This window comes from Gossypium arboreum, chromosome 4 (genome assembly GCF_025698485.1).
Source record: "Gossypium arboreum isolate Shixiya-1 chromosome 4, ASM2569848v2, whole genome shotgun sequence".
Lineage (NCBI taxonomy): Eukaryota > Viridiplantae > Streptophyta > Magnoliopsida > Malvales > Malvaceae > Gossypium > Gossypium arboreum.
The window spans coordinates 68668963-68691946 of record NC_069073.1 but is presented as its reverse complement, the minus strand read 5'-3'; the positions used below and the strand labels follow the sequence as shown (position 1 = coordinate 68691946).

Genomic DNA, 22984 nt, shown 5'->3' with positions numbered 1-22984 from the left:
TTTATGTAGAAATGTGATATATGTGGATTTATAGGATATTACAAATATATGTGAAGCCATGCTAGATTAGGAAAAATTCAGTCAAGTGTTCATGAGATGAAATTTTGTGTTTAGGTGAATTAAAGATGATAGTATAGTTGATATTATATATATATATATGTATGCATATTCGGCCATCAAATTAAGAGCATAGGTGATGATGAGTCCAAGCTTTGTACATTCGGCCATATATATATATTTGCATGTGTGATTGGATTATTGATAGTAGGGCGATAGCATATGGTTATTAGCCGAATAGCTAAGAGCATAAGGTAGCAAGATAAAAATTTTACCATGCCGTTCCGTATGTCATAAAATCGAAGGTCAAGATCCTAAAGGAGAGGCGTCCAACAAGGGGAAATCGAAGGTCATCGAGTAGCCGACTTGGAATTATTTTACCCAACACAAGGTAAGTCATTAAGCATATAGTTGGTATTGATTTAAATGGTCGTAATACCTATGCAATTGTGTTTAATGAGGTGAAATGTATACAAATGTATATGTATGTAGAGATGAAATTGTCGAATGTAAAAAGGAAGTGAAGCGTATATAGTGGCTGGTTTTCGGCACTAAGTGTGCGGACAATAAGTGTTCACGGTTGAGAGAATGGCACTAAGTGTGCGGGCTTGAAATGCATGGCACTAAGTGTGCGAGTTTAAAGTACATGGCACTAAGTGTGCGTGGTTGATTATTAAGCACTATGTGTGCGAACCCACTATATAAATATATATATATATATTTTTTTTTTCTATCAATTATTTATATTAAGGGTGCGACCTTACCGAATCGATTTCGAACAGCGGAAAGGGTAAGTACCTTGAGTTCATGGCTAATAGGTGCTATGTTTAAATATGGAGTTGAGCGTGGTAAGTTTTGAACCTACGTGATGATTATAATTGAAGTCACGTACATAAGGTTCATCGTGGAATAGGTGAAAGTTCGTTTAGTTGTATGATTGTAACGAAAATAAAATGATGTATGGAAATGCCTCAATTATCCTATTGAATAGCGTATGAAATGTCAATGTAGGACTTGGAATGAGATTGAATCGTAAGGTCTAAGAAACTATGGCATAGTTCGGTAGGGATGGAGTACTTAGCCTCATTTCGTTGTTTCCTCTTGTGAAAATTTTATTAATGGATGGTAGTGTAATGCTTATGACTTCATCGAGTTATATACTCATTCGATGTTTGCTTGTCACCCATTTTAGGTTTCTTGGACTCGACTTTTTGCGTATTCGGGACCGTCATCGAAGTCATCACACCAGCTTGCAACTTTTGGTATCTTCTTCTTAGTTGGTCTAAGAGAACATTTCGCATGTATAGGCTATTATGTTTGTTTGAACTTTGGTATGTAAAACTTTGGATAGCCATGCGAAAATGGCTTATATATCGTTTTAGCATAGTACTATAATCATTTGTATGTTGATCACTAAGGGTATGGAAATGTTTGGAAACGATTAGCCATTGGAATGGTTAATCATGATTATACTTTGTGTTATGTATGCAAAAGGGCTAATTGAATCATGGAAACTATGAAATAGGTAAAGTCTACCTTAAAGGCGATCTTGACAAAGAAGCGATGTGGATGTGAAAAATCACTAAAAATAGTAGGAATAGAATTAAATAGTGAATAAATTATGTAAATTAACCTTGATGAATCTACTTTCATATGGAAGAAACGAAACGGTCATATGAGTTGTATGTTAAGAGATATTTAGGTTTTCGTGAAATAGGGCCAGAACGGTTTCTGGATTCCCTATTCTGACTTTGGAAATTCATTATAAATTAACCCGAGACATTTAGAAGTCATTCCATATATGTATAGATTCCTTTCTGAGTCTAGTTTTTATAGAAACAAACGGCATCAGTATTGAAGCCCTGTATAGGGAGATATCCAGGTCGTAATGCATGAAGGTCAGTGTAGTCGCACCCTGGAACAGGGGAGACTTTAACTAATAAACTGTACTAATTGGCCCAACCAAAAATTCTAGAAAAAATTTTTAGATGGATATATGAGTCTAGTTTCAGGGAAAAATCATGAAACTGATTTTTGAGTTGTAGAACTCAAGATATAATTTTTAAGGTGACAGTGACACAGTTAGCCAACTGTCTGGAAAATCTTTTTTATGAACGGTGAAATTAAGTGAACGAAGTCTGTTAACCCCTCGTGTCCGACCCCGGCGACGGTCTCGGGTACGGGGTGTTACAGAATAAGCTACAAATAGCTTAGTAAGCCAAATACAATTGGTTTAACTATTAATTCATATAAAGTACAAATCAACAACAAGAATTCATAACCATTTCACAGAATAGTTCATGAGCCTAACCATGCTCGTTTGCTTGTATACGTGTCATGTTTCATTTCCATGATTTCATACATACTTCGCATTCATTATTTCACAGAAACAAAGTCTTCCATATGCAAAAATTTAGTACGATACAAACGTACCTGTATAGATTATACATTTGATATATTCATTCCCATATCTCGTACTCTATCATCAGACGGTTCAGAAACAATATAGATACTCATAAACAGGTACAATGCTGACGTCCCGGACGTGGTCTTACATGTAACTCAGTGTCGATGCCTCTATCCCAGATAGGGTCTTACACGAAATCAGATACGATGCCGGTGTCCCAGACATGGTCTTACACGAAATCAGATACGATGCCGATGTCACAGACATGGTCTTACACGAAATCAGATTCGATGCCAATGTCCTAAACATGGTCTTACACGAAATCAGATACGATACCGATGTCCCAGACATGGTCTTACACTTAAATCTCAAATCGAGGCTTGTGTCCCAGACACGGTCTTACACGATATCTCAGATCGATGTCAATGTTCTTTTAGAAACATACATAGCTTTTCAAATACTAGCATATTATCGAAATTTACTCAGAATTCATTCATTAGGCTCTCACAGCCGTCCAATACAGATTATAACTAGTATATACAACATTCAATCAATTTAACAAGTAATTGTATTTTGACTTACCTCGTACGAATTTTAGAGGAAACGAGTCTACTATTCAACTATTTTGGCCTTCCCTCAATCTAAGTCTGATTTTCTTTGTTCTTGATCTAATACAATTCAAATTCAACCATTAAATCATTCATTTTATTCAAAATAATTCATGAACACATATTTAGGGAACTTTGCATTTTAGCCCTTACATTTTCACACTTTGACAATTTAGTCCATTTTTCACAAAATTACAAATATGAAAAATTCACCAAGACTATAGCTTGGCCGAATATGTATAGCTTCCATAGAAGCCCAAATAAAATATTTAATTCACAATTCAGTCCTTCAAAACCTCATTTTCATAAATTAGCCCAAATAGCTCTATTTCATCAAAAATTCAAGAACAAATCATGATAATCTCACATATATCTTTCATAATCCATATAAAAACATTACACAGCTCTTATAATCATCAATGGCACATTTCATAATCTTCAATAGAAATAGAAATTCAGACATGGGCTTTGAATAACACGAAGCAACGATCACGTAAACGTAGAAATGATAAAAAAAAGCATTTAAAATTCATACCTTAATCAAGCTCAACAATGGTCGAAACTTTGAAAACCTTATTCTTTCTCTTTTCTTTTAACATTCGGCTATCCCAAAATCAACATGCATGGCTTTTAATCATTTTATGTTTTATATAATATAATTTAATAATTATTTTACAATAACATCCTTTATAATATAATAACTAACATATATATATCAAGGTTACAACCGTCCACCACTAACCTCAATGGCATTATCGCAACATAAGTACTTTATAAAATAAAGACAATATCAATTTGGCCCTTTTAGGATTAACCTCCAAGTCTTCACTTTACACGATTAAGCCATTTTTCAATATTCAGTGTGGAAACAAACAAATTAAATCACAGAAATTTCACAGATGCAAATTTATTCATTACGATATCGTAAAATAATATTAAAATATTTTTCAGACTCAGATTTTTGGTCCTGAAACCACTATTTCGACTAGGGTCACAATCGGACAGTTACACTTAGCAAGTATGCTCGAGAGTGTGTATCGACAAGTGAAAACCAAACACCAAGTACCTTCAGGCTTACTTCAGCCTGTAATGGTTCCCGAGTGGAAATGGGACCGTATTACTATGGATTTTATGATGGTTTGCCTTTGACACCGAGAAAGAAAGATACTGTATGGGTTATTGTAGATCGATTGAAAAAGTTGACTCACTCTATATCAGTACATACCGACTATTCACTTGATACGTTATCTGAGTTGCATATTTTTAAAATATTGAGGTTGCACGGAGTACCTTTTTCGATTATATCGGATAGAGATCCGAGGTTCACTTCACGATTTTTGGAAAAGTTACAAGAATCGTTGGGTATGAAATTGAATTTTAGTACCGCTTTCCATCTGTAAACTGACAGAGAATCCAAAAGGGTAATTCAGATTCTTGAAGATATGTTACAATGATGTATTCTTGAGTTCCAAGGTAGTTGGGGAAAGTACTTACCGTTGGTAGAATTTGCCTACAACAACAGTTTTTAGTCGAGTTTGAAAATGGTGCTATATGAAGCATTGTATGGGCGTAAATGCTGAACACCCTTGTATTGGACTGAACTTAGAGAGAATCAAATTCAAGGAGTTGATTTAGTTAGAGAAACCGAAGAAAAGGTAAATATAATACGTGATTGCTTGAAAGCCGCTTCAGATAGGCAAAAATCCTATGCAGATTTGAAATAGAAAGAGATTGAGTTTCAAGTTGGTGAGAAGATATTCTTGAAAGTATCTCTATGGAAGAAAGTTTTGAGGTTTGGCCGGAAAAGCAAGTTGAGTCCGCGCTTTATTAGACCGTACGAGATTACTGAAAGAATAAAGTCGGTAGCATATCGGTTAGCTTCGTCGTTTGAGTTGGAAATGATTCATGATGTATTCCATGTGTCTATGTTGTGTCAATACCGATCTGATCCTTCGCATGTGATTTCACCAATAGAGGTTGAGATTCGACTGGATATGGCCTATAGCAAAGAGTCGGTTAAGATTTTGGCTCAAGAAGTCAAACAATTAAGGAACAAAAATATTTCCCTTGTGAAAGTATTGTGGCAAAGACATGGGGTTGAAGAGACTACATGGGCGACCGAGGAAAACATGAGAAACCAATACCCAAACCTATTCGCCGGTAAGGTTTTCAGGGACAAAAATTCCTAAGGGGGAGTTTTTAACATCCCGTAGCCTAGTCAGAACACTGGTTTCGAGACCACAAATTTGAAGTAGAAATAATTATTTTATGATTCTTATGAGGTCTATGATATGATTGCATGCTTAAGTGAAAATTTCATGAAGAAATTCTATTGATAAAGTGTCCAATTTGACATTTAGGACTAAATTACAAAAGTTGCAAAATGTGAGTTCTAGAAGCTTTAAGCATGAAATTGCCATGGATTATTAATTAGAGGTCTTTAAATAGTAATTTTCCCAATTTCTATTTTTATGGACAAAAATGGGCATGAATAGGAAAAATTTAAAAGAAAGGCCTTAAGGGCATTTTTGTCCTTTGGTTAATAAAAGAATAAAAAGGGAGAATAAGTCAAAAATTGTATCCATCTTCTCCCACCTTGGCCGAAAATCTCAAGGAGCCATAGCTAGGGTTTTGTTCAACTTTCAAGCTCAATAGTAAGTACATCGTAGCCCCATTTTTAGTGCTCTTTACATTTTTGAAACCCTCGTAACCCGACTTACCTATTTCTAACCATATTTTGAAGTAGGGTTCATGTTTGAAATTTGACCCATGTGTGACATGCATGTATTTTGATGTTTAATGGAGGAATATGAAAGTTTGATATGTGTTTAACATCTTTTACTATGTGATTTTTGATGGAAATGCATGAAAAGTACCTATTTGTAAAAGATGCAAAATGAGTAGTAAGAAGTATGTCTTAATAAGAAATGTGGGCTGCTATGAGCATGTTAACAAAGAAAATGAACACATTTCATTTTACGAGCCTAGGGGCTAATTTGTAATTATGTGAAAGTTTAGGGGCAAAGTTATAATTTTGCCAAAGTATGATATATATGGACTGATATGAACAATGTGATAATTAAATAAGTGAAATTTTCTATTATAGATCAAGAAAAATAGAGTCTGGACCTAAACCCAGAAAAGAACAAGGTTGTGGACTAAATCAAATAGTAGCCACATTTTGAGTATCGAGGTAAGTTCATGTGTAAATAATGCAACATTATATTATTATGTTTTTAATGCGTTAATATTGCATGAATTGTGTAATTATCTCTGTGGATTTAATTAATGATGACTTGATGATGATTTGACGAAGTTTGATATCTCGAAACCCCGGTTGAACCTTAGGAACAATTAGGATACAAATGTCATGGCATTAGGGTTATGTGCGATCCCATATAAGACCATGTATGGGCTATCAGCATCAACGTGTGATCCCATGTAAGACCATGATTGTGACATGGCATTGGCATCGACCTACGATCCCATGAAAGACCGTGTTTGGGACATGGCATTGGCATCGATATGTGATGTAACACCCCTTACCGAGTTTAACACTGGAACAGGATATGAGGTGTTACCGTACTTAAACACATGCTTACAAACATTTTCGTGCCATAAATTTTCGTCCAAATTAGAAATTTTTGAAAACGGAACATAAAGTCCCTAATACGAGCCCACAAGGCCCAAAACACGCTTCGAAAAAGATTCGGGACTTAACTGAGTACTTTAGAAAACTTTAAAAAAAAATTCAAGGTAAACAGAGCACACGCACATGTGGAAAAGTGACATGCCCATGTGTCATCTTAACATTACTATGCTGAAGGCCCGTATAGCTCACACGGCCTGGGCATATCTGGACACAGCAGTGTCCTTTACCCGTGTGGATTTATTTTTTGATTCGAACCTACAGGGGTTTTCACACGGCCTAGCACGCGCCCATGTCCATGGCCCGTGTCATTCACACGGCCATGACACATCCATGTACAAAAACCATGACATTCTGCTTATGATGTCATCAACCAATTAAGGGCACACGACCATAGGCACATGCCCGTGTGTTAGGCCGTTTCCTCCACACGGCTGAGACATACGGCCGTGTCTTTGCCCGTGTGCTTACTACCATGCATAATGACTTGTAAAATTGAGGTGCAGGGGGCACACGACTGGACTACATGCTCATGGGGCAGACTATGCGTCACACACGGCCTAGACACATGCCCGTGTGTCTGCCCGTATGGACAAAAATAAGGCTATTTACCAAGCCTTTTTGCCACCCTTACTTACACCAGCCTACACAATATCAACCCAAACCAATCCAAGCCTAGCACATATAACCAAATCAACCAGAAACATGAGAAATTTCTATCAAATGCATTTAAAAATAATCAATATTAGCCAACATTAATGGCCTTTACAAAATGAATATCACATCCATCATATGAGCCAACCCTTATGGCTAAACTAACAAGACACTAAAGAAAAGATTCAAGTCCCTATACATGCCAAAATCGAAATATTAAACTAGTTATACCAAAGCTTCAGGTGATAGTGTGATCAATGCCTCCGACGTCCCTTGATCCCCGGTAGTAGCTTGTTGGTACTATAAGAAAATGGAAAGGAGAGGGAGTAAGAATAAAGCATAGCAAGTTGCATATAAATAAGTAACAACATCAACCATGCATACAACATTCTTGAGTGAACATGGGTAAATATCACTACATGCTTATATATATAGCAAGTATAAACCAAAGATTTCAATATTGTCTCGAGATCATTTTCATAGCTAGAACTTACTCATGTAATTTTTACCATCAAGGCAACATAACTAGACTCATATCTCATGAGTTTTGTATAAGAACCTATACCACTCACAACATGATTATATCATTCCATATCATTGTCATAAGCTTTTAAAATAACCTGTGAAACTATTTGGAATACTAAAGGATATCTGACAACCTTTACACAAGAAGATGATTGTCAATGCCATGTTCTAAATGTGGTCTTATACTGGCTCACATGTCAAGGCCTATGCCATTCTCCAGACATGGTTTTACACTAGCTCTCGTCCCAATGTCGGTGCCATGTCCTAGATATGGTCTTACACTGGCTCTCATAATGTGGGTGGTGCCATGTCCCAGACATGGTCTTACACTCGCTCTCATAATGATGGCCGATACCATATCCCAGACATGATCTTACACTGGCTCTCACAACATCAATGATGCCATGTTCCAAACATGGTCTTACACTGGATCTCATATCGTGGCCGATGCCATGTCCCAGACATGTTCTTACACTAACGAACATATCACCCAAATGTCGTGGCATGGATATCCAATCTATTCCTAGGTTCAACCGGGAATTTACTACATTAATTTCATCATGCCTTATTCATAATCATATTCAACCATATTATTCAAAATAAATCATTCAACACATAATAATGATAAATTTACCTTACTTACGCATAACTTACCTCGGCATACAAAAAGTGGACGACTAATTGGCTTTAGGCTACTAGCTTGGCCTTTCCCGGCCTAGGTCCGGATTTGTATTTCTTGATCTAAAATCATAAAAATTCACTAATTTAATTATCATATTAATTAGTGCATTTCATAAATCCTATTTTGGAAAAATGACCATTTTGACCCTAGACTTTCACAAAATTATGATTTTACCCCTAGGCTTGTAAATTGATTTTTATCAAATTTTCTCACTAACCAAGCTTAGCGAAATTCATTTTATACTAGAAGCATCCACAATTCCTATCATTTCACACATTTACCCCAAAATTTATAACTTATGCAAAATGGTCCTTAGTTAGGGTTTTCGTGAAAACTACTTCACAAAAGTTGTTTGTTTAACAACCATGATTCATTTTCTTCCATAAAAAATCAGCAAACAACATGAACACTCTCATGGAAAAACCCTATACTTTCAACCATTTTGCAAAATAGTCCCATCATTAGCTAGATTATGCTACAATGGTCCCACAAATACAAAAAATATCAAGAAAGGCCATAAAAATCACTTACTTGTAAGGGTAACGAGTGGCTAAAATTTTGAAGCTACAAAACCCCTAAAATGGCTGAAATTTTTGGTGGTGAAAGAAGGGATGAAAAAGATAAAGTCTTTTGTTTTATTTAATCTTATTTTCTAGTCAAAATAGGCTATCAACTTCACCAAATTTGATTTTTTTATTCATCTTTGTCCCTATGGCAAACCACCCCTATTGAAATGGGCCTATTTTCCCTTTAAAGACCCCTAATTATGATGCATTAGCTATTTAACACCATTTTCTAGAAAAATAAAACTTTTACTCTTTATGCGATTTAATCTTTTTTCGCAATTAAGCATGCAATCGCTAGAATTATTTCACCAAAATTTTCATGTACTCATATAAACATGCTATAACACATAAAATTATATTAAAATAATTTTTCAACCTCGAGTCGATGGTTTCAAAACCACTATTCGACTAGGCCCAAAATTGGGTGTTATAATTGTCCCCTCGTGGATTTTCGTCCCGAAAATCTTACCGATTAAAAGGTTTGGGTTTTGGTCTCTCATAATTTCCTCGGGCTCCCATGTGGCCTCTTCAATCCCATGTCGATGCCACAGTACTTTCATGAGTGCTATACTTTTATTCCTCAATTGCGTGACTGTCAAAGCTAAGATCTTAATTGGCTTTTTCCATAAGTCATGTCGATCAATCTCAACCTCTGTTGGCGAAAGAACGCATGAAGGGTCGTAATAAAGAAGGGCGCAACATCGACACATGGAAAACATTATGGATTTTTTATAACTCAGATGGCAAGTGGTACGTGATATTCATGACAGGTTTTAAATATTTATAATGAATCGTGAACCTAACTATTATCACGATGAAGGCAAGTGTACCTATCGAACAGTAGTATAGCTTTAGCAAGACCGGATTGTCGAACCCAAAGGAACTAAAAGTACAAGTAATGATTGTCTTTTTATTATCTAGCCTAAGAATAATGGGGTTTGTTTTAACTAACTAATTAACTAAACTAAGAATTCATAGAAAATAGAATTGGGGAATTACTTTTGGAAAAACGATTGAATTAAGACAATACCTAAGGAAAAATCCACCTAGACTTAACTTGTTATTTGACTCTGAATCGGACGATTTATTCATTTGACTTGGTCCGTAGAAATCCCTAAGTTATATTATTATCCCTCTCAAGACTAACAATACCTTAGGTTGAATAATTGAAATCTCTTTCTAATTAACTCCTTAAGGTTGCATTAACTCGATCTATGGATCCCCTTATTAGGTTTCACCCTAATCTCGTAAAACCTTGTCACCCTATCTCTAGGCGCGCAATCAACTCCGCTTAATTATGACAAATGTACTCTTAGACTGGGTCTATTTCTCCTCTGAATAAGAGCTTAACTTGAATCAATATCATGGAATATCAAGACAAGAATTAAGAACACATAATTAATAATAAGTCAAATATTTATCATACACTTCAGATAATAATAACAAGATCTGTCTTAGGTTTCATTCCCCTTAGGTATTTAGTTGTTTTAGTTCATAACTAAAAAGGTAAAAATCACAGAAAAATAATGACTACAAAACATAAAAAAAATGCAAAACTCCTGAAAGGAAATTGAGGGGAGATCTTCAGTCTTGATGATGAATCCGACTTCTGAGATGGATCAAACGCCTTTCTTTGAGCAGTTCCCTACTTCCTTCTCTGTGTGTCCCCTTTTCCTCCTCCTCTAAGGTGTATTTATAGGCTTTAGAATGCCTAAAAACCCTCAAAATTGGCCTTTTTCCAAATTGGACTCAATTTAGGCTCGACAGGGACACGCTAGTGTGCGATGACTTCAGGCCGTGGTCAAGCCTGTTAAATAGGCACGGGCATGTGGTCCACCCGTGTGAGTCGTGCTTCAATTCTGCCAAATTGACACGACCGTGTGGTCTGCCCATGTGAGGAGGTCTAGGCCGTGTTGATTTCGTATGTTAGCCCACTTTCTCTATTTTTGGCCCGTTTCTCGTTCCTTTCACTCTCCTATGCTCACCTAAGTATAAAACATAAAATTAAGGCATTAAGAGCATCGAATTGACCAAATCTAAGGAAAAATCATCCATAAAATGTGCTAAGCATGGGATAAAAATATTTATAAATTATGGTTTATCAAATACCCCCACACTTAAGCATTTGCTTGTCCTCAAGCAAAATCCTCAACTCATAATCAAAATAAATTCTTCTCAACTTATAATTTCTATCGATAATATCACAAAATAATCCATAGGTAATCATACATTGAAAATTAAACTGAAAAAACATCAAAGTTTCAAACATTCCAAGTTGAGCATTTTATCATGAAAATATAGGCGTCTCATCTCATCTAAGTAATTACCTTTGATTCAAAATATCACAGAGTTTCACATCCTCTCTAAAGATTCACTCAAATCACTTGAGGTGTTTAAAGACAATAAATGAAGCACTAAATAGTCAGTAATGAAGAGTCATTACCATAGGCTTGCATGAAAATCAAATTTCCACCACTATAAATTGAGATGAAACATTAATCAAAAGGTCTTTAGAGGGTTGTAACGTGGCTTTGGTTAGAGGGTGTAGTCACAAACTAAAAGAACAAGGTTAGAATCGAGATTGAGTTGAAAAATTGCCTAACTAGAAAAATGACTAGTCAACAATTGCGTACAACAGAGCTTTTTCTCAGAATATGGAACTTAACTTCTTTAGCTCAGAAGATCACTACTACTAATATGTATACATGTATTTTTTTTAGAACAAGTCAAATTACAATTTAGAATAAAACATAGCTAAACAACTATTCCAACTCAAATCTCGACAAAAATAGGGATCAAATTAATTTATGGGATTTCAACAATAATGAGTTATGGGTTAATATTGAGGGTAAATTAATGAATGAGTTGTTAGGCTCAAGGGGGATTCACTAAGGGTTAATTGTGAAGGTAGGCTTTTATGGAGTGAATAGGTTAAACTTAAGTGTCTTTCTCATTTTGAGATATCAAATCAAATGGTGTGGTTTTGATATGCATAATCAAGCAAGTTCTAGAATAAAAACTCGATACTAATGCACTCATAATGAAAGTGAGCATGAAAGAATTAATAGATGCTCTTGAAGGATCAATATATCACAAAAATTATGGCTTTTTGATGTTTAAACCTGTGAATTCCAACTCAAAATAATACCTAAACTTGGGGGAACAACTTAAAAGTTTTTAATTATTCAAAAATCAACTTATCATGCTTGATTTCCTAATGTCTTAAATTTTAAACAATAAATGCATAAATGCCTATGTTTTAATTCAAGATATATCAATAAGCATTATAAACTAATTGGAATTCATTCTAATAATGATATGAGAAGATCGCATGAGAATCAAATAAAATTCAAGGATTTTTCTGATATAAAAGACCCCCCACACTTAAGATGTACATTGCCCTCAATGTACAAAGGTAGATATATTGAAAAAGATAGATTTATAATCATAAGATAGGGAGAGAAGTGAAACTTCTGAAATGATGAATGAATTACTCGAACTAGAGTTTTGGAGAGTAATCAGCGTGAGAGTGGAGGAGGATACTCCGGTGGTGGTGGAGGTTCATTAGTCCATAAGTCCTACGCCAAATGAATATTATATCTGGTGGTTGCTATGGTCCTGGTCGAGCAGGACATGGCAGTCATGGAGAACCTTTCCCGATGGAGTTTCAAGTTCCTGAGTAATGGTGAGCTTTGGAGCTCTTTATAATTGTGATAGAATCAGGAACTCTTTTAGGAAATATATAAGGAAGACTAAGTACTCAATATGCAATAGCCAAAATTAAAATTTGCAAAATAATAATTATAAGTCCTACTAAAAATAAGGTGAAAGAAAAATAAAAAATAGTCTTAAAATAAAATAAAAGTAAAAACATAAAATAATAAATAAAAGTTTTTAAACATTTTCATCGTTAGATGGTTCGCGAGGTGGGGGTGGCGATGAGATGTGGAAGTGTTGACAAATCTGCTGTAGAGTAGCATCAATGATATCGAAATGCTGAAAACACTGTTGCTCGAATCGGGTAAGGTGCTCAGAGATGTCAGCGTATGAAGCCGCCACAAGAACTGGACGAGAAGGAGGTGGTGGCTGAGACGGTGGGTCCTTGTGATGTGGAGGGACATTATCAGTAATTTCCTCGGGGGCCTCCTCCTCGGTGGATTGAGAGACACGATACTGAGGAGGGAAGGTGCCACGTCGTTTCTCGATCATCCTCATTCTTAGCATGCTCTAGATGCCCTGTGGAGACATCTAGCCCATGAGAGTGAGGAAGGATGATTGGGCTGCTGTGTTGAGGAGCCCGAAGGTTCGAGTCAACCGCGTCACATAGGGCCTAATGGAGATGACCCCCTTCCTATGCCGCTCGGTCTGATGTTGAATGGTGAGGACAATGAAATAAGCAAGGTTTGTGACATTCCCGTGCGACATACACTATAGAAAGTAGGCATTATGAGTTTTGACGACGCCAATGCTCTCTTGCCTTCCTATTAACATTTAAGCCAAAATGGCGTGTAAGTACCTCAAAGATGGAGGGAGAGCCGATGCCATGGAGTGGCTAGGACTGTAGGAGGAAACGTCGAGGGTTAGGACATTCCAACACCGTGAAGGAGAGTGATGGATGTGGTGATTGAGAGCGTGGAGTTCATTCTCCTTCATGAACTCCTCAGTGTAAAGGCCAAGTGCGGTCCTGAGCTCTGTGACGTTCGACTGGCGGACGAGACTGCCGAGGCAAAATTGGATTGTTCCCGGGTCATCAAAACGGGTCATCATAGTCTGAAGATGGAACATTGAGTAGAGTTCCATAGTGAGTTCGAGATATTTCGGCTCGACAATCTCAAAGAAAAGCCCCCAAGAATCGGTGGTGAGGAGGGCCCAAATTGCATCCGTGAGTTGGACTTGTTCTAGCACAGCCCAATCTATACAGCGGCCCACTTCCAAGGGTCGAGCACGTAGAATCTGGAAAAGCTCTTCTTGTGGCCTAATGGGGAACTTAGGAAAGGGTGACAAATTTTCACGGTAGGACCCGAGGAAGATGATGCTCCCTTCCTTTCCTTTGAAGCAGGAACAACGGCTTTTTTTCCTCGTGAAGATGACATGGTGTACGCAAGAGGGAGGAGCTTAGGCATCAAAAATGTGGTTCAAGGCGGCGAACGGGCATGGAAAGAGCCCGTGTGAATTTGCAGTGGTTAAGGTTAGGGATTTTGGGTGAGGGAGATGATGAATAGTAAAGGGTATTTATAGATTTTCGGACACACAACTAGGGAACATGCCCGTGTTCCCTAATTTTTGCTCGTGTGATTCGCAAATTTTGAATTTGGGTGCGTCTGAAAATTTCCCCACGCCCGTGTACCTTGGACGTGTTGGTGCACGTAGCCGTGTCACACAGCCGTGTCTGTCTTTTTTCGCTTCTCCCACGTCCGTGTATGAAGGTCTATACCGGTGTTATTTTGGCAGGTTCGCCCACTGTTGCTAGGCACGGCCGTGTCGCACGCCCGTGTTAATTTGACAGGTTCGGCCACGATTTCCAGGCACGGGCGTGTCCCACGCCCTTGTTAATTTGATAGGTTCGGCCACGGTTTCCAGGCACGGGTGTGTCGCACACCCTTGTTGATTTGACAGGTTCACCCACGGCCATGTCGCACGGCCGTGGTGATTTATTGTAGCCCATGCTGGGAGAATCTTTGCCCTGTTTCCATACTGTCCTAACCACACCCGTGTGCTTGACCGTATGTGCTTTCGAAAGCCTGCATTCCATGAGTCGGTTAGTATGTTAGATGTTAAAACTATAATTTAAAGAAATTAATATTGTTAGTTCTCGGGTTGCCTCCCAAGAAACGTTTATTTATAGTTTAAACTCGACTTACCTCTCCATTGAATGGTCATGGTGGTTCAAGGAGTTTATACTCCTCATTCCTGATATGAATCTCATCAAAATAAGGTTTTAGGTGGGTATTGTTTACCTTAAAAGTGTCGAACTTGGGATGACTTACCTTGACTGTACCGAATGGGAAAATGCGAAGTACCGTAAGAGGAATTTCTTCATTTGGGTTAACAGTGACAATGTGAGGATCTGCGGCATCTAATAAAACTTTTTCTCCAACCTTAAGTTGATTTGGAGAGGTATTGAGCTTGTTCTGGCGTAGTTTTGGTTTATCGTGCGTTCTCGATTTATGTGTCCACTATTCATCTAGCTCCTCGATTTGTAGCCTTCGTTCTTCATGAATAGGTCCTCTACTATTGCTTAAAAATGGCTCATGTACTTCCTTCAAACTCATTTCTTGCAAAGTAGGTTGCACCATATTGTCAATTTTAGTAGAATGGTTTAGACAATCACCTTCAATTTTCTATGTGTTGCCAAAATTTCGAGCTTGAAGGGTGATTTTTTTGTCTCCCACACGAAGTGTAAGTTCACGTGTGCCAACATCAATAACCATTCTACCAGTTGCTAAAAAGGGCCTTCCTAAAATCAAAGGAGTGTTGCTATCCTCCTCTATGTCTAGAACAACGAAGTCAATGGGGAATATAAATTTATCGATTTTAACTAGCACATCTTCAATAATACCCGTAGGAAATCTTATAGTTTTATCTGCTAATTGAATGCTCATCCTAGTCTGTTTGGGTTTCCCAAGACCTAGTTGTTTAAGAATTTTGTAAGGCATAACGTTAATACTAGCCCCTAAATCAACTAATGTATTATTAACATCTAAACTACCAATTGAGTAAGGAATTGTAAAACTCCCTGGATCTTTCAATTTGTTGGGTATTTTATTCTTTAGAATAGCTGAGCAAACTGTGTTTAGCTTCACATGCGAAGCCTCGTCCAACTCCGCTTATTTGCTAAAAGCTCCTTTAAAAATTTCATTACATTTGGCATCTACGATAGAGCTTCAATAAACGGTAAGTTAATATGTAATTTTTTTAAGAGTTTAAGGAATTTACCAAATTGTTCGTCTGAGCAGTCTTTCCTTGTCACATTGGGGTATGGCACATGAGGTTTATATTCTGTACTTACCGGCTTTGGGTTATTTTGGCCAACCTCATTCTTATCTTTGCTTACCACCGTTTCTAGCCTTGGATTTCCAACTAACCCTTCCTCATCTTGAATGCCAGTTGCGTTGAGTTGCTCCCTTGGGTTAGATTCAATGTTGCTTGGCAGGCTACCTTGTGGTCGTTCGAAAATCAACTTGGCAAGCTGTCCAATCTGAGTTTCGAGCCCTTGGATTGATGCTTGTTGATTTTTTAGTACCGTCTCAGTATTCTGAAAATGAGTTTCTGAAGCCGAGATAAATTTGGTTAGCATCTCTTAAAGGTTTGATTTCTTTTCTTGCTGGTAAGGTGGTTGTTGAAAACCCGGAGGATGTTGTGGCCTTTGATTTCCTTGATCGCCCTACGAGAAATTGGGATGGTTCCTCCAATCTGTATTATAAGTGTTACTATATGGGTTATTTTGGGATCTAGAGTTATTGTTACCCATATATTGGTCTTGTTCCTCCTCGATGCTAGGGTTGAAGGGTTGATATTCTGTGCATGCTCTTCCTCCATTCGAATCGCACCTTATCACTGGATGTACCTGAGTAGAACCACACAAACCATCAATCTTTTGATTTAAGAGTTCTACTTGGTTAGATAGCATAGTAACCGCGTCGAGGTTGAAAACATCGGCTGCTTTCGTCGACTTTGTTCTCATAACTTGCCACTGATAGTTATTCAGTGACATCTCCTCTATAAACTCATAACCATCTTCAGGTGTTTTATTATTGATAGTTCCTCCAGCGGCTGCATCAATCATCTGCCGAGTCGAAGGATTCAGGCCATTATGGAACGTTTGAACCTATAACCAAAGCGGTAACCCATGGTGAGGGCACCTTCTCAAAAGGTCTTTGTATCTCTCCCATGCATCGTAGAGTGTTTCTAAATCCATCTGCACAAAAGAAAAGATATCATTACATAATTTAGCCGTTTTAGCCGGCGAAACGTATTTTAATAGAAATTTTTCAGTCATTTGTTCCCAAGTAGTGATTGACCCTCGTGGGAACGAGTTCAACCATTATTTAGCCTTATTCCTTAACGAAAGGGGAAACAACTGAAGGCGAATGGCGTCATCAGAAATGCCATTAATTTTAAAGGTATCTCAAAATTCTAGGAAACTTTCCAAGTGAGCGTTGGGATCCTCGTCCTGCAAACCATCAAACTGAACAAACTGTTGTATCATTTGAATTGTGTTAGGTTTTAGTTCAAAATTATTTGCAGCAATAGTAGGTCTAACTATACTTGACTCAGTTCCTGTTAAATTAGGTTTAGCATAATCATACATAGTGCGCGGAGTAGGATTTTGATTAATAGCAATTGCAGAAGGTAGCAGATTTTCTTGGTTTTCAGCCATCTCCTCGGTTGTGGTTTTCATACATAGTGTATCTTAAGCTTCGCCTTATTTCTCTTTGGTTTCTTCGAACAGTGCGATCAATCTCACTGTCAAAAAGTAATGGTCCTAACAGGTTTCTTCTAGTCATAAACTATAAAATCCTACCAGAAAAAGGGAAAAAGAAGAATTAGTAATAATAAAAATTACAATAAAATTTAAATTGCAGAAAAAGTAAATGGCTAAAGTAATACAAATCAAGTGTTCCTAATATCTTAGTTCCCCGGAAACGACACCAAAAACTTGTTACATGATATTCGTGACAGGTCTTAAATATTTATAATGAATCGTGAACCTAACTATTATCACGATGAAGGCAAGTGTACCTATCGAACAGTAGGATAGCTTTAGCAAAACCGGATTGTCGAACCCAAAGGAACTAAAAGTACTAGTAATGACTGTCTTTTTATTATCTAGCCTAAGAATAATGGGGTTTGTTTTAACTAACTAATTAACTAAACTAAGAATTCACAGAAAATAGAATTTGGGAATTACTTTTGGAAAAACGATTGAATTAAGACAATACCTAAGGAAAAATCCACCTAGACTTCACTTGTTATTTGACTTTGGATCGGACGATTTATTCATTTGACTTGATCCATAGAAATCCCTAAGTTATATTATTATCCCTCTCGAGACTGGCAATGTCTAGCCCTAGGTTGAATAATTGAAATCTCTTTCTAATTAACTCCTCAAGGTTACATTAACTCGATTTATGGATCCCCTTATTAGGTTTCACCCTAATCCGGCAAAATCTTGTCACCCTATCTCTAGGCGCGCAATCAACTCTGCTTAATTATGACAAATGTACTCTTAGATAGGGTCTATTCCTCCTCTGAAAAAGAGCTTAACTTGAATCAATATCCTAGAATATCAAGACAAGAATTAAGAACACATAATTAAGAACAACTCGAATATTTATCATACAATTTAGATAATAATAACAAGATCTGTCTTAGGTTTCATTCCCCTTAGGTATTTAGGGGTTTTAGTTCATAACTAAAAAGGTAAACATGTCAGAAGAATAATGAATACAAAACATAAAGAAAAACCCAAAACTCCTACAGGGAAATTGAGGGGAGATATTCAGTCTTGATGATGAATCCGGCTTCTGAGATAGATCAATCGACTTTCATTGAGCAGTTCCCTGCTTCCTTCTCTATGTGTCCCTTTTTCCTCCTCCTCTAGGGTGTATTTATAGGCTACCCTCAAAATTGGCCTTTTTCGAATTGGACTCAATTTGGGCTCGACAGGGACACACCTGTGTGACACGCCCGTGTGCGATTACTTCAGGCCATGGTCAAGCCTGTTAAATAGACATGGGCGTGTGGTCCACCGTGTGAGTCGTGTTTCGATTCTACCAAATTGACGCGGCCGTGTGGTTTGCCCGTGTGAGGAGGTCCAAGCCGTGTTGATTTCGTACGTTGGCCCATTTTCTCTGTTTTTAGCCTGTTTTTCGTTCCTTTCACTCTCCTATGGTCACCTAAGTATAAAACATGAAATTAAGGCATTAAGAGCATCGAATTCACCAAATCTAAGGAAAAATCATCCATAAAATGTGCTAAGCATGTGATAGAAATATGTATAAATTATGGTTTATCAGTAAGGCATGCCAATAAGCTACCGGTCTAATTTTCTGAATCACCTTATAAGGTCCAATAAAGCATGGACTTAATTTTCCCTTTTTACCGAATCTGAGGACTTTCTTCCATGGAGATACTTTCAAAAACACCTTATCACTGACTTGAAACTCAATTTCTTTTCATTTCAAATCTGTGTAGGATTTCTTTCTATTCAAAGCGGCCTTCAAATAGTCACGAATCAGCTTCACTTTCTCTTTAGTCCCTTTGACCAAGTCAACCTCGTGAATCTAATTCTCTCTAAGTTCAGTCCAATATAAGGGCGTTTGGCACTTACGCCCGTACAAAACCTCATAAGACACCATTTTCAAACTCAACTGATAGCTATTGTTGTAGGCAAACTCTACCGATGGTAAATATTTTTCCCAACTACCTTGGAATTCTAGGACCCACACCGCAACATGTCTTCAAGAATCTGAATTACTCTCTCCGACTGATCGTCGGTTTGTGGATGGAAAGTCGTGCTAAAATTCAACTTTGTCCCAAAGCATCTTGTAATATTTTTCCAAAACCTCAAAGTAAACCTTGGATCTTTATCCAAAATAATCGAAAAAGGTACTCCATGAAGTCTCACAATCTCAGAAATATATAACTCGGCTAGCTTATTGAGTGAATAGTCATACATACTGGAACAAAATGAGCTGATTTTGTTAGTCGATCAACTATAACCCAAATAGCATCTTTCTTTCTGGGTGACAATGGCAATCCCGTCACAAAATACGATTCATTAAGCCCATAAACATGGCGGAGGAGTTTGTTAAGCCAAAGGGCATGACAAGGAACTTATAGTGCCCGTATCCCATCTGAAACACGATTTTTAGCATATCTGACTCCTTAACTCTTAGCTAGCAATAGCCGGATCTCAAGTATATCTTAGAAAACACTGTGGCTCCCTTTAGTTGATTAAACAAATCATCGATCCTTAGCAAGAGATACTTGTTCTTCACCGTCACCTTGTTGACCTATCTGTAGTCTGTACATAACCTCATCGACCCATCTTTCTTTTTCACAAAAAGTGTGACATCCCTAATTTGACCCTAGTCGGGAAGTGGTGTCGGGACCGTTAAACCGAGTCTTATAAGTAATTAGAAGTTATATTCTATGTTTATGATGTTAGCAAATGCATGTGTGAAAGTTGCATGCATTAATTTGATCATTTCCATGTGAATTTATTTAGATGGACTTATATGAAACATTGTTGAAAGGTGATAGGCCAATCTTCAAAGGTCTAATAGTACATGCATGCAAAAGTATGGTTTTGCATGTCAATTTACCCAAAGAGAGGAAAGTGGCCGGCCGTGGTGATGAATATGGGCAAAAGAAAACATGTCTTAAACATGTTTTGCTAGTGGTGGATGTTAGAAATAATAAAATAAGAGTATGGAAAAAAAAAATTAATGTTAGTAGGATGAGAAACAAAAAAAAAAAAAGTGTTCATCTTTCTCCATAGCCCTTGGCCGAATATCCTAAAGAAAGAAAAGAATATTTTCACTTCTTGGCCGAAAATACTAAGGAAAAAGGGGGAGGATTTTTGCTTCATGCTTGGTTTGGAAGAGATCTAGAAGGAGATTTGGCTAAGTTTGCATCAAGATTAAGGTATGTATGAGGTTGTGTTAGGAGTTTCATGCATGTTTTGGTTGCTAACTTGATGTGCATGTTAGCCATGGCTCAAATCTTTGTTATGCCATGGAAATGGTATTTGGCCAAAGTTGTTATGGTGATAAAGCCATTGCATGCTAAGTGTGAAGCTTGATGATGATGCATGCAATGATGGATTGTCTACTCTTGAGTAAGATTTTGAGTTTTCTTTTGTTTAATCATGATTGAAGTTGAAAAGGGCATGATTGTCATATTCGCCATGATGCATTCATGAGCATGGTTCATGCTTCTTGCATGTTAGTTAAAATTTGTGTTTTGGATGGCTATGGACACCTTGAAATTCAGCCATGCTCATATATGTATATATATGTTTGCACATGATGTTTTGGTTATGAACTAAGTGATGAATATGTTTGTCTAAAGAAGAAGATGTTGAAGAATGAATGTGAAATTGCAAGCACATTCGGCCTAGCACACATATGAGTGCTTGATGCTATATTATAAGTTTTGAGCAAAAATATGCAAAGCATTAACTGGTAAAATGCATGCTGTTTTTGTGAGGTATTAAGTGCATAATTGGCCTCAACATGTACATGAATATTCGGCCTTGGGTAGCCTATTGAAGGCCTTAGCTTTTCCTTGATGCTCGAATAAATTGTATTGAATTGCTTGATGTAGTATAAAATGTGCATGACCATTGTGTATTCAAGCTAAAGAGTGGCCATATGACCATTTAAACTCCTTGTCATATTCGCCATAAGCTAGCACAATGAGGTTTTAATAGATTGAATTTGTTTGAATTAGCTCAAGAGCTAAGAGGGCCACAATTGGACAAGGGAAGGAAAAGTGATCGAATAGCCGTAAAAGCCGTTCGACAACATCCGAGGTAAGTCCTCAAGAAGTGACCTTAATTGAATTATGTGGAATGAAATATGGATGTATTGATTATTGATTTATGTGTGTATGAGTATTGAATTCTACCGGGCTAAGTCCCGAAGGCGATTATGCTAATGATTATAATTGTGTTTGAGCCTTAGTAACGAAAATGAAATATGTATGTCCAATGATTATTGATGTATGTGTGCATGAGAAATTGAATGATATCCGGCTAAGCCCAAGACAATTATGCTGGAAATTATATCCGGTTAAGACCGAAGGCAATTGTGCTAGCGGCTATATCCGGGCTAAGACCGAAGGCATTCGTATGCGAGTCATTCTATCCGGGCTAAGACCGAAGGCATTTGTGCACATGCTTATATCCGGTTATATTCAAGAATCTTGGGCTGGAGGTGAGTGTTGGTTGCTGTAATAAATTCAATTAGTACACTCGAGAAGCCCAAAGAATAAGGTACGTTTATATGTGCATTGGAAAGTCGACATGTTTGAGCAACATTCGCTCAATCGACTAATGAATTTCAGTTATTGAATTGATTGATACTTTGTGAAAGTATATAATGATGAAGTGTGAAGTAAGAATGTGTATTAATGAAATGATGCATTTGGCTATGTGAATGTATTGCTGTAATTAGAGTTGATTATATTCCTTGAGACTTACTAAGCATAAAAATGCTTACCCCGTTGCTTTGGCTCTCTGTTTTATAGATTTCGCTCGATAGCAATCGGATTCGGGATCAATAAAGTCGAAGTCATCCACACTATCAACGCCTCTATTTTGGTATAAATTTTGTTTGAACTTTGAAATGGCATGTATAGGACTACCCTTGTTGGTTTAAAATGTGGTGATGTATATGTATACGGCCATGCGAAAATGGCTCGTAAAAGGAAGCATGAACTTGGACTATTTTTGGTTTGTATGTATATATATGGTGTCATGATGTGATTATGGATTGGAAATGGGAGTGTTGGTCACATGATCAGCCATTGGTATGGTTAAAATGATCATATATGAACCTATGTATGGCAAGACTAGTTGGTTCATGGAGACTACAAAATAGGTAAGACCTACCTTAAAAACAGATGCTGCCAGCTGCAGTGACGTGAATGTGAAAAATCACCAAAATTTTTAGGAATGGTATTAAATAGTGACTAAGCTATGTAAATGAACCTTGATGAGTCTATTTTCATATGGAAGAAACGAAATGGTCATAGGAGTTACATGTTAAGAGATATTAAAGCTATTGTGAGACAGGGCCAGAACGGTTTCTGGGTCCCCTGTCGCAA

General features: G+C 37.2%; 1 non-coding gene across 1 annotated transcript; it reads left to right on the top strand.

Annotated features, from left to right (window-relative positions):
* The first annotated feature begins 16992 nt into the window (after nucleotides 1-16992).
* Nucleotides 16993-17099, top strand: LOC128291941 (small nucleolar RNA R71). The gene has a single exon (XR_008281925.1). It is a non-coding gene; the product is annotated as a small nucleolar RNA R71 (small nucleolar RNA).
* The last annotated feature ends 5885 nt before the right edge of the window (nucleotides 17100-22984 follow it).